The sequence below is a fragment of the Mus musculus genome, chromosome 8 (genome assembly GCF_000001635.26).
Source record: "Mus musculus strain C57BL/6J chromosome 8, GRCm38.p6 C57BL/6J".
Lineage (NCBI taxonomy): Eukaryota > Metazoa > Chordata > Mammalia > Rodentia > Muridae > Mus > Mus musculus.
Window position 1 is genome coordinate 33,052,948 of NC_000074.6, and position 12,072 is coordinate 33,065,019.

Consider the following 12,072-nt stretch of genomic DNA (forward strand, 5'->3'; position numbering starts at 1 on the left):
CTGCCTTGCTTATACACAGCCATGGATCCCAAAGGCTATTGTTTCTTACCATGTATCTCACTTTATAGTAAAGGGAAAAAAGATAATAAAACAGCTGCTGTTTATATCATGTGTCTGTTATCTGAAAACAGCTGGGCTTACAGAACAATGTGAGGAGCTACAGAAGTCCGAGTCCCTCCAGCTGAGAGACAATACCTTACCAGATGTAGACAGATAGGATGCTTGTGTGGTTCCCTGCCTGTATATTCAGACCATGGATCCACAAGCCAGTGAGCAGAAATGAGTGCAATATTCCTAAATTAAAACTAAATGTATTTATAAAACTTCCATGCATTCTACCAGTTTTAAAGCCTTGCTCACAATATAGGAAAAGTCATCTCGTTGAAATGTTAGTTCCTCCTGAGCCTGAGTAAATAGTTTAAAATGAGGTGTTATTGAACCTGGTAGCAACTGACGGGCCTTCTCAAGAGGAAATAAAGTTTTCATAATGACAGATAAGTATGGTTGGACACTTCCCTGAGATGTTTAGTGATGCGTTTTGAACAGATGATACAGAAAGCCTAAAGAGGCAAGACTAGTTACGCCTTAGGGTTATGCTAAGACTAAAAAAAAAAAAAAAAGTATTGTAGTTAAGGACCTGACTGGCTGAAGTATGGCTGAAATCAAACGAGGGGTCATCATTCTATTTAGAGCTGTGCACGACCATGGTTAAGTTTAAATTGAGTACAACTATAATCTCCATCCCTTCGTTTCACTTGCTTCCATCATGGGTGTACTGGCCACATGTGGCTACTAACTGCTGCACTCGCCAGTGGATGTCTCTACCATTTCCATCAGCTCAAGGACTTTTATTGGGCAGCAATGATCTACGGTCCCATGAACAATGGAACAATGGAAGAATCAAGGTCACGATCGTTTACACTTCTTTCTTTACTGTGACTATCCTTTAATCCTCAGTGTTTATAAGTGGTAACTGAGATGTTTTGCCGTATTTCATAAAATGACTGAGTATATACGTGAGATTAGCGGAACGTTGCATACAAGGACCCAGCACGAAGGCTGGATTATGCACACTCAAGATTATCATCCAGTTCTGCTATGGGCCAGAGCCTGAGCTATGAGGACTATCAATCCAGAAGGAGTTCCTTTATACTTTATAGTCTACAAGACTGATTTGAAGCCCAGAAACCCAAGAAAACATGACAAGAATTAGCCATCATCAAGCTATAGCTCAGAGCCCTGCTGTGGCAAAGCAAATGTCTGGTGGCAGTGTCCAGGTCTCACAGAGGTCACAAAGGCATCATGGGGCTCAGGGAGCCGCTGTTCATGGCATGGCTGGCCCTGTGACATGGCTGCGAGTAGCTTCTCCGTACACATCTGTCTTTCTTCCTCTCAGTTCTATGAGCAACCCCTTACTTGTCTTTCCAAGAAAAAGAAAAATCTCTCTTTTTAACTTGCCCAGATTCCACTTATATTATTTGCAGATAAAAGGTCTGGTGGAAACAACAGAAGGACTGGCGACGCAATCTGGATGTATAATTTTCTAAAACCCAAAAGACTATAATTTGAAGAGAGATTTTCATCTTTGGGAACACCTAAGGAAGTGTGAGCAAAGACGCATGATGTGTGACATGAAAGACATAAACCAAAAGGCAACAAGGAATACGGAATCTAAAACCATAAAGCAAATAGCAGAGGCCAAGTATGGTGGCTATGATGATAAATTCCAATTACTTCAACTCTCCATTTAAAAGAAAAATGTTTAACTCTAGGTAGGGATTGAAACTTCAAGAAGCCACCAAGTTGACAAGAAATGTGATCAAGCAAATGTGGTAAACAAAAGCTCATCTGAAATGTGAGATCTTTTAGAAGGAAAGAATGCGGGTATTTTTAATTTCAAACAGAATTTAATGTAAGGCAAAAAGCTTTCCATGGGAAATTGGCTGTTCTATATTCATAAAAGACAAAAAAATCTACATAAATTCTGTAATGGCCATGAACCTTTATGGATCACATAAAAGCATCAAATTAAAAAACCAGAAATGGGGCTGCCATGAGAGATTGTAAAATACCTTTTCCACATTTTATAGATCTATTAGGGGTGAAAGACAAATAGAGCAGTCGGCTGGGGGTGGGCGGGGAATACATTTGGTAGCCTGAACACAGATGTGTACGGCTTTCCCCTCTTCAAATGCAATGCAATAACAAGAGGGATAAATGGATAAAAATAAATTTACGACAGCGCTAAAAACGTAAGTGCTAATGCCCATCGGGGGACCAGAAATTCTGAGTACTTTTGGAAAATGAAACACCATTAATAGCAAATAGATGGAGACCAAAAAAAAAAAAAAAAAAAAGAAAGAAAGAAAGAAAGAAAGAGGTTCCAGCTTGAAAAACTAAGGAAAACAAAAACCACTAAAGTATTAACTAGGTTTAGATACTTCAAGTTGAATTCAAGACATACAAAGCTTGCGGTACAAAGACAATGGTTAATAAAAGAATTATGGCTCCGGAGCTAAGATAAACTCCACGGCTTTCTGGATTACGTGAGAGATCTACATAGGTCGTTCCCTAGCTCTGTGGTTAGCAACCTTGGCTGTAAATCAGAATCAGCTGGAGAATTTAAAAGGAAAAAAAAAATCCCAACCCCGAGCTGCAACTCCGACCAAATACTTGAGTGGTTTCCGAAGCCGCTTGGGTGCTTCCGATGTGTGAATGAGGGCGAGGATCACAGACTTGGAGGAAAGGTTGGAGCCTGAAAACCCCACAATGCAGAGACTTCCACACAGAAAGGAAGAAAGCAACAGAAAGCCGCGTGGCTCTAGCTTTAGTTTCTAACTAGAGCACTGGGTACAGCTCTCTGAAATACGGTATTTGAACCTCGGGATGAAGGGTTGGCTTTTTCAGTAAGGAAAGCCAGACACTGAGGAATCTCAAAGCCTCTCCTATCATCTTCATAAAACAATTCTTCATACTCCCTGAGAGTAATTTATGCTCCAAAGATTACATCCTTGTACAAGCAATCTGGCAGCCTGCATGCCCCCAACCACAGGAGAAGTGTGTGAGAAAAATTGTATCCCTCACTCTGACACTGTACCTGACCGAAAAACCTTACGGAACTGAGTGACTTGTTTCAGCTCACATCTTCAGAGGCTTCAGTTAATAGTCCTAGGCTGCACAAATTCTGGGCCCTCTGTTGGGCAGAACCCAGGACAAGATATACTACCTAAGGACACGCACCAGCAGCTGATTCCTCCATCTTGGCCCCACCTCTTAAAGGTCCCACAGCCTCCCAAAATAACTACCAGCTGGAGACTAGGGGTCCAACACAGGAGGCAAGAGGGACATTTGACAGTTCAACCTTACCAATAGACTTCTGGACTGGCTGGTTTCTGTCAAGTTGACACAAATCTGGGAAGAACTCTTAACTGAGGAGCTGCCTCTAGCAGGTTGCCCTGTAGGCAAGTCTGGGCATTTTCTTGATTGATGGCTGATGCTGCAGGGGTCAGCTCACTGTGGGCTGTGCCACTCTTAGGTATGCAGGTAGCCCCGTGTTGTGTAAGAGAACAGGCTGAGCAAGCCATGGGGGTAGGGACAAGCCCCAGAGAGTGATGTGTGTTATAAGTAGCAAAGCTGAAAAAAATGACCCATTTAAACTCTGTAAAAGCCTTGGACACTGGACATGGAGCTACAGATTCACTGTTTGCCCTGCTGGGTTTTGGTCTGTCTTTGGTCTAGTATTTTCTCATTAGCCCCCATTCCTCCATTTTGGAATGGTAACACATATTCTGGAATATGTTGGAAGAATGTGATTTGATTTTTTTGTTTTGACTTTTAACTTATAAACAATGTGAAAACTATGAAGAATTTTAAAGCTGGAGTAAGCCCACTTTGTTCTGACATGACCATGAGCCTACAGGGGTGGGGGTGGGGGGCAGAGTAAACTGTGATTTTTGAATGAGAAATGTCTTCCATAGTCTCACATATTTGAACCTTGGTCACCAGTAGGTGGCACTGTTTGAGGAGGTTATAGGGAGGTGTGGCTTATTAGAGGGAGTGTATCACTGGGGTGGGCTTTGAGAATTCTCTTTCTGCTTCATGTTATCAGCTGAAGATGTGACATCACAACTCCCACTCTGGTTGTAAGCCAAATAACGCTTTTCGGTAAGTTATTTCTCATTGTGGAATTTTTATCACAATCACAGTAAAATAACCACATAGGGTGTTATACTTACACAGACTTCCAGAACTAGAAAAATAATAATAGCTCAAGTCTTCATAATGAAGTGTTTACTAAGTACCAAGCAGGAAGAAAGAAAATAACTTTACTTGTGTTATAGTTTAATATCATTCATAACTCCATGAGTAAAGAGATGAATTTAAACTCTGCTAAGGAAAAACACTTTGCTATCTGCCTAGGAATATCCTTATCTTCCTTATCAGCACCAACATTTAAAATCACTGACAGTAAACCAGCATCTTCAAGTTCAGGAAAAAGAGTAACTGGCATGCTTTTTATCCCATTACTCAGAGGAGTCAGAGGTAAGAGCAGCTCTGCACTTCAAAGCCAGCCTGGGCTACAAGTGAGCTCCAGAATAGCCAGGGCTGTGACACATAGAAATCCTGTCTCAAAAACAAAGTAACAAACAAACAGACAAAAGATTTTAATGTCTCCTCTCCCCCCCCTCCTATCTCCCATCTCCTACCCTCTCTCCCTTCTCCATCCCCTCTCCCCCTCTCCATCCCCTCTCCCCCTCTCCATCCCCTCTCCCTTCTCCCCTCTCTCCCCTTTCCTCTCTCCTTTCTCTCCGCCCTCCCCCTTTCCCTCTCACACTTTCCCTCTCACCCTTGCCCCTTCTCTGTCCCCTCCCTCTTCCTACCTACAACCCCAGCCCAGTAACTGAAGCCCTGCCTACCTCTATTCTTCCCAGTAATTGATTGCAGCCACTTTTATTTAACCAATAGCTTTAAATTGAGGGCCAAGGTTTGCAAAACAGAGGCCAAGTTAATAGAATTCACTCATGGGGGGGGGGGGAGGCAACCAGATCTTGGGGTTCAGAATTTAGCATTTGTATGCACAGCACCAGACCAACCCCCAACAAAATAGTAAACACAAATAAGAAAAGTGAATAGCATATTAGGTGATAGGCACTGGAAGATTAAGATAAAACAGCAAGACAGAGAAGATTAGGGCCCTGCAGGGTGGTAAAAACAATAGGTTCTTTGTAACCTTAGTAAGGATTGGTCAGGGAAAGACTCATTGGGGTGGTTTAGACAGATATTTGAAAGAAGGATCCAACCAAAGGACATTCAAGACACGGCATTTTAAAGACTGGGCCTTCTATAAATAAAATCCAAAAGGAGATAGAGATAGAGAGAGAGAGAGACATATACATATACATACATAAATACACACACATATATGTGTGTGTGAATATATATATATATATATATCAGAAATCTATGCTGAATTTGACGTCTCAAATTCTGGGAGATTGCCAAGGCAAATAGGCCCATGAAAGGGCATTGTGGTGCAGAGAGCAACAGAGTATTAGAAGTCCCTCACAGCAGACCCACCAGGGACAGCGCTGTGGGGCCACCACCCAGAAAGAGAAAAGGACAAGAGAGACCCGGTGGGAAACTGAACCCATGAGCAGTCCTGCTCAGCATCAGCTTTGAGGCTCTGGATTAAGCGCCCCAGCAAACAGAAGCAGTTTGGGGATTTGTAAGTCTGCAGTTTGTGTTATCCTTGGCCACTGTGGTTTGCGTTATCTGTGGCCTCAGAGATGGGGTGCAGCTTTAAAGGACATTTAACAGAGGGTAGCCTGCAGGCTGCTGGAATTATGCTCACTTTGGCTAAATGTGAAGCAATTGACTAAAGGGATTTCAGCTCAGCTCCTGTGGGATTTTGTATGCTGTGAAGAAATGTAATAAGTTAGGGACTAATACACAGGGGTCATGTTTTGCTTCTTTCTATTATGGGAACAGACATTACTGCAAGTCTTGTGTTATAAGAAGTAGTTTACCTGATAACCTAGAACCAAAATGGATTCACGGTACCCACTTATGAAATACAGAAATCCATTATAAAACAAAAGATATGCTTCAAAATGGCACCTTTTTCTTGATACGGCTCTAAAAGATTATAAATCCACATATTTGTATTGCTTATACCACTCTGAATTTTTAGTTCAAGCATTTATTTGTGCACATATAGTCTCTACTCTAAGATTTTAAGTAAGAGTAAGTACTCTGGCTATCATCTTGGCTCCCTCGTTTCTATTATTAATACCTACCCAGTTAGTATTTTAAATGATGAGTAAAAGAATATAACAGAAAAAGTATAACATTTCCCAGTCCCAAAATATCAAGAATAATTCTGTTATAATTCATTTTTATTTTGAGATTATACCCATTCATTTTTGCTATATAATCCTAAATTATCGAACACATTTTCCACATGTCAATCCTCTAGCTAATTTTTAACAATCCTCTATTTTAAACAAAGTTTTAAGACTTTTTTTGAGAGATAGTCATTAATTCTATAATTATTTTGTGGATGACTGAATACATAAATTAGAAAATGGAGTAATCTTTGTTCACCATTAGAAAGATCAAAAGTTCAGTTCCTAAACCATTGACAATGCTCAGACACTGGAAAGGTAGGAGCCAATATATATATATATATAAGTGCAAAGGTGGGTGGTTATAGATTTTCATCGACTATTTTGCTTCTGTGTGGTTTTCTGGTTTATCTTTGGTGGGTGGAAGATGGCAGCCAATGACCCCAATATCCTGTTCTCAGCTACTAACATCCATGATCATTATGACAAGCAGCACCAAGGGAAGTAGGCATGGCATCTAAAAGGAAGGTTACATCTTGAAAGCAACCATGAGGCTGAGAGAGACTCGAGATAGCATGAGCCTTTTGAAACATCAAAGCTTTACTCCCCGTGATGTGTCTAGTATGTCCTCAAACAAGGTCCCACCTCCTAATCCTTCTCAAACAGTTCCACCAGCTGGGGAGCAAGTATTCAAATATATGAACCGATGGGGGTCATTTTCATTCAAACAGCCATGATTGGTATTGCATTAAATCTATGGATCAGTTGAGAGAGATGCTGACATCATTTCTATGCTGACATCACTTCTACGCTGACATCATTTCTATGTTGTCATCCGACCAATGAGTAGAGCATGCCTCCCCATCAATGTCCTCTGTGACTCTGTTCATCAGTAGTTAGCATGCTTAAGCATATAAATCTTATACGCGTTTTCTGAGATTTGTATTTAAGGCATTGCACGTGTTTATTTTTAAGCCATAGCAAATGATACTATTTTAAATCACTCTTTCTAATTCACCGTTGCTAGTGTATCAAAATATAATTTATTTCTACGTCCAGACATTGATGCCAACAACTTTGATCCATGTACTTATTTGTTCTAGGAATGTTTTTTTTGTAAATTTCTTGATAGCTCATAGATAATCATGCTTTTTTGCGAAAAGGACAGTTTTTTTCTTCATTGCGTGTGCTTTTAGTTGTTTTTATTGACACTCCACTGGACAAGACAAATAGTTCTATAAATTACAGAAGTGTTAAGCCAGACAAGCCTGCTTCGCACTTCATTTCAGATAACAGCACCTCAGCCTCTCACCATTAACACGATGTTATCTGTAGTGATTTTTTTTTCCCAGCTGAAGAAAGTTCCTCTTGTAGCCAGTTTTCTGAGACTTTTGATTATCACTGGATGGTTCATCTTATCAAACACTTTCCCTGCTCTATCCATACACATGTGGGGGTCAGAGATCAGACTTGGGTGTCTATGCTACCATTTTCTTCTTTATTTTCTGAGACAAAGTCTCTTCTGGTTTTTATTCTTCAAATCATTAACATGATTATTTTACTGATTATTTTACTTCAGAATTATTGTTGCTACTCTGGATAAACCCAACCTTATTCTATGGTACTTTTGCATATATTTCTAGATTCAATTTGCCAGTGTTTTAAGAAGATAGTTGTATAAAGGTTAGGGGGATATTAGCATGAATTTTTTTTTTATTTTCTTGTTATGTCTACTTGGTTTGGGCACTGGTGTAATACAGGATTCATAAAATGAGCTTTGTGAGATTATTGAAACAGTAAAATTAAACCCCATTGTCTTCCAAGCTATTTATGTGTCTGTTTGTTTGGGGGGCTGGGAGGTATTTGGGGGGCTTATCCCCCCTTTTAAGCTTTCTCTTCTGTGAGCTAGAAGTATTCAACTGTTCTATTTTATCTCTGTTCTTTTGAAGGGTTGCCCTGGGTTTTAAGTATACATCTGTACCTGACAAGCCTATCTTAAATATCTCCTGTGTTGTTTAAAAATATCATGGACAGCAATGTAGTCCCAATTTGTACTTTAGGTCTGTCTTAGTCCATTCTCTGTTATAGGAATAATTGACACTGGGTAGGTACATTATGAACAAAACATGGTTTTTAAACTCATAGTGCTGGAGACTGTGAATCCAAGGTCAGAGGTCATACTAATCAGCTTCTGGTAAAAGACACACATGGCTTCATACAGACATAGCAAAAGAGGAACAAGCACAAAGAGGGAGGAGACAAGGATCCAGCTGATGGCCGTATGATATACAGCAACCCACTCTCAAGAGAGTAACTGCACTCCCATGAGAACTAAACCATCAATCCCTCTTGAAGGCTCCACCTTCCAATGTAAACAAATCTCCATGAGTTTTCAATGGGAATGGACCACATCCAAATCATAGGACTAGCATAACCTGCATTTTGGCAGATGTTATGGGCACAAAATACAGTTTTGTTGATTTTCTTTAGAAAATTGTTTTTGAGAGTACTGATTTTGATCTGGAAGCTAGTCACACTGACATTTTGGGCTGGATTTCTCTGTATTGAGCTGTTCTGTGCATTAGTGTGTGTAGCAGCATCCCACAGTGCTCTTTATTGAACATGTGCAACACCATCACAGTTGTGGCAATGAAAACTGCCTCCAAATGTTGCCAATGTGACCTGAAAGGATACCCAGGACAATGGCATGAGGGTGCTGGACCAAAAACATCAGCTGACCACAAACTCTATGCCCCCCCCAATATATGTATATATATGGTGTGTGTGAATACATGTATATATTTATATGATATATATGCATATATGCATGTTTATATATATATGAATATATATTGTTGTATATATGTATATGTGTGTTCATGTATGTATACATGCACATATAATAATTAATATATGCATATAGAATGCTTTTCAAAATAAAGGAAAATATAGATTTTCCCCTCTCAGGAAAACAGACATGGAATCCATATTTTTTGTAGTCTTCCACAAGGGGTCTTAAGAGATGTTCCTAAGTTCAGATAGAATATAATATCAAGCTTTAATATGCATATATGAAAAGGCAGGCTCACTCTTAATGGAATAAATGAAGGTAAGACGAAACCTCTGCTATTCTTGTCTTTACTTGCTCTAGAACAGCAATTCTCAACCTTCAGATCATCTCCTTCCTCTGAACTTGTAAGGCAGCCCCAATTAAATGTTGTCCTTATAAGAGTTACCTTGGAGCCCCATGGAAGGAACAACAAAATGAACTAACCAGTACCTCCAGAGCTCCCTGGGATTAAACCACTGTCTTAGTCAGGGTTTCTATTCCTGCACAAAAATAATGACCAAGAAGCAAGTTGGGGAGGAAAGGGTTTATTCATCTTACACTTCCCACACTGCTGTTGATCACCAAAGGAGGTCAGAACCGGAACTCAAGCAGGTCAGGAAGCAGGAGCTGATACAGAGGACATGGAGGGATGTTACTTACTGGCTTGCTTCCCCTGACTTGCTCAGCTTGCTCTCTTATAGACTCCAAGACTACCAGCCCAGAGATGGTACCACCCACAAGGGGACCTATCCTCTTGATCACTAATTAAGAAAATGCCTTAAAGTTGGATCTCATGGAGGCATTTCCTCACCTGAAGTTCCTTTCTCTGTGATAACTCCAGCTTGTGTCAAGTTGACTCAAATACCAGCCAGTACAACCACCAACCAAAGAAAACACATGGTGGGACTCATGGCTCTAGCTGTATATGTAGCAGAGGATGGCCTAGTTAGTCATCAATGGGAGGGGAGGCTCTTGGTCCTGTGAAGGTTCTATGCCCCAGTATAGGGGAATGCCAGGGCCAGGAAGCAGGAGTGGGTTGGTTGGGGAGCAGGGCAAGGGGGGAGGGGATAGGGGGTTTTTGAAGGGGAAACTAGGAAAGGGATAGATAACATTTGAAATGTAAATAAGGAAAATATCTTGCTGGAGACAACGTACAATGTCAGGGACTGCCTGCAGTAGGCTGAGATGGAGACATCTCAGTAGCCCGAGGTAGCTCTTTGTTTAAAAAAAAAAAAAAACAGTTGTTCACATTTCTCCTAACCTTAGCCCTAGACAATGGCTATATAGATTTCATTTGTGCATGACTGCTTTTCAGTTGGCCTTGGTGTGCATAATTATTCTGAAAGACTCCAAAAGGAGCCCCTCGCTCAGGCCTCAGGACAATAGCGGACACCCAAGAACTCACGATAGACCGAGCTTATTGCAAACCTGAGGCTTTATTCGGGGAAAGCCAGAGCTCTGGGGACGACTCATATCCCACACAGGGGTAGAGGAGTCAACCTCGAGGGGAAAGAGGTCCCAGTTTTTATAGGCCCTCAGGGGGGAAAGGAGAAGTGGGGGGAGTAGGGGATTTCCAGATCTAAACAATGTCTATTCTCAAGAAATGGGTATGGGAGGGGTACAAGGAAAGAGTCTAATGAAGGTGCAGCAATGGGCACACACCTGGTCAAAACATTGGCAGACACACAGGTTCGAGGAGTGGCCAGAGCATTGTGCACCTCTATTTTTCTAAATCAGTGAAGCTAGTTCTGCTAACACTGACGTCTATCTTGCCAATTTCAGGGCTTCTGTGTCCTTTTACGTTCTGTCAGGATCTTTCAATTCTATTATATCTGACTTTCTTACTTCTTTCTTCTTCTGCTCTGGTGAGTTCTGTGAGTCTAGATGTTCCTTGATATAATAATATCTAACCATTTTGGTTATCAAGCCCTTTTGTCTACCCTTTAGTCTGGTGGCTCTCCAGTCTCCCCTTTCCCCTCTCCTCACATGGCCTCAATCAGGGTCTTGTCCACTCTGGACTCCTTCAGACGTCTCTGCCTCTGGCTATGTGCTCCTTTTTATTTACAGTAAACTTTCCCCTCCACCACACCTAGGAGCAGTCACATCTGTCATTTGTATTTCTTTTTATCATTGAAAACCCTCTTTGCATACACTCCTCAGTTGTGCCATCTAATTCCCTGAGGGGCCACCAAAACAAAACAAAAACACCAAAGACCGTATGCCTCCACACTGGAATGTGACCTGTCACCCATATCCAGAAGGAGGCAGTCCATTCAGCATGTCTATGCATCACTGACTGACAAAGGCAGAGTATGGGAGGTGACCGGAGAAAGTAGACAAGATTGAGTCCAACATGGCCCAAATGGCCACTGGCTCATCTGACTTGTTTAGTTATTACTACAGTTTCCCATCTCACCAGTAATACAGGCTGGGGCTTACAAGTCATTGCTCCTGTCCATCTGCTGGGATGTTTCATTGAAGCTTTCTTTATAAGTGACATGTCAGTTCCTTTTTATCCTCCAAGCACTTAAAATTGTTCCTAGGATATATATATATGAATATATTATATATGAATATATTACATGTTACATTTTATATTACATTCATATATAGATTATACATATATAATGTTACAGATATTGTATATATATCTTAACTTTAAACAGGTTAAATATATCAAGATTCTGAGTCTTACCATTCTGATTATATCTTTAATTATGTACATGCTCACTAATAAAACTATAAGTCCAATCCTCCATATAGCACAAAACCAGGCATGATGGCACTCATATGAAACACCACCAGGGGGACCAGGAGTTTATGGTCATCCTTGGCTACATAGTAAATTAGAGGATAGCTTGGGCTACATGAGACCCTGACTGGGGGGTGTGCATTGGG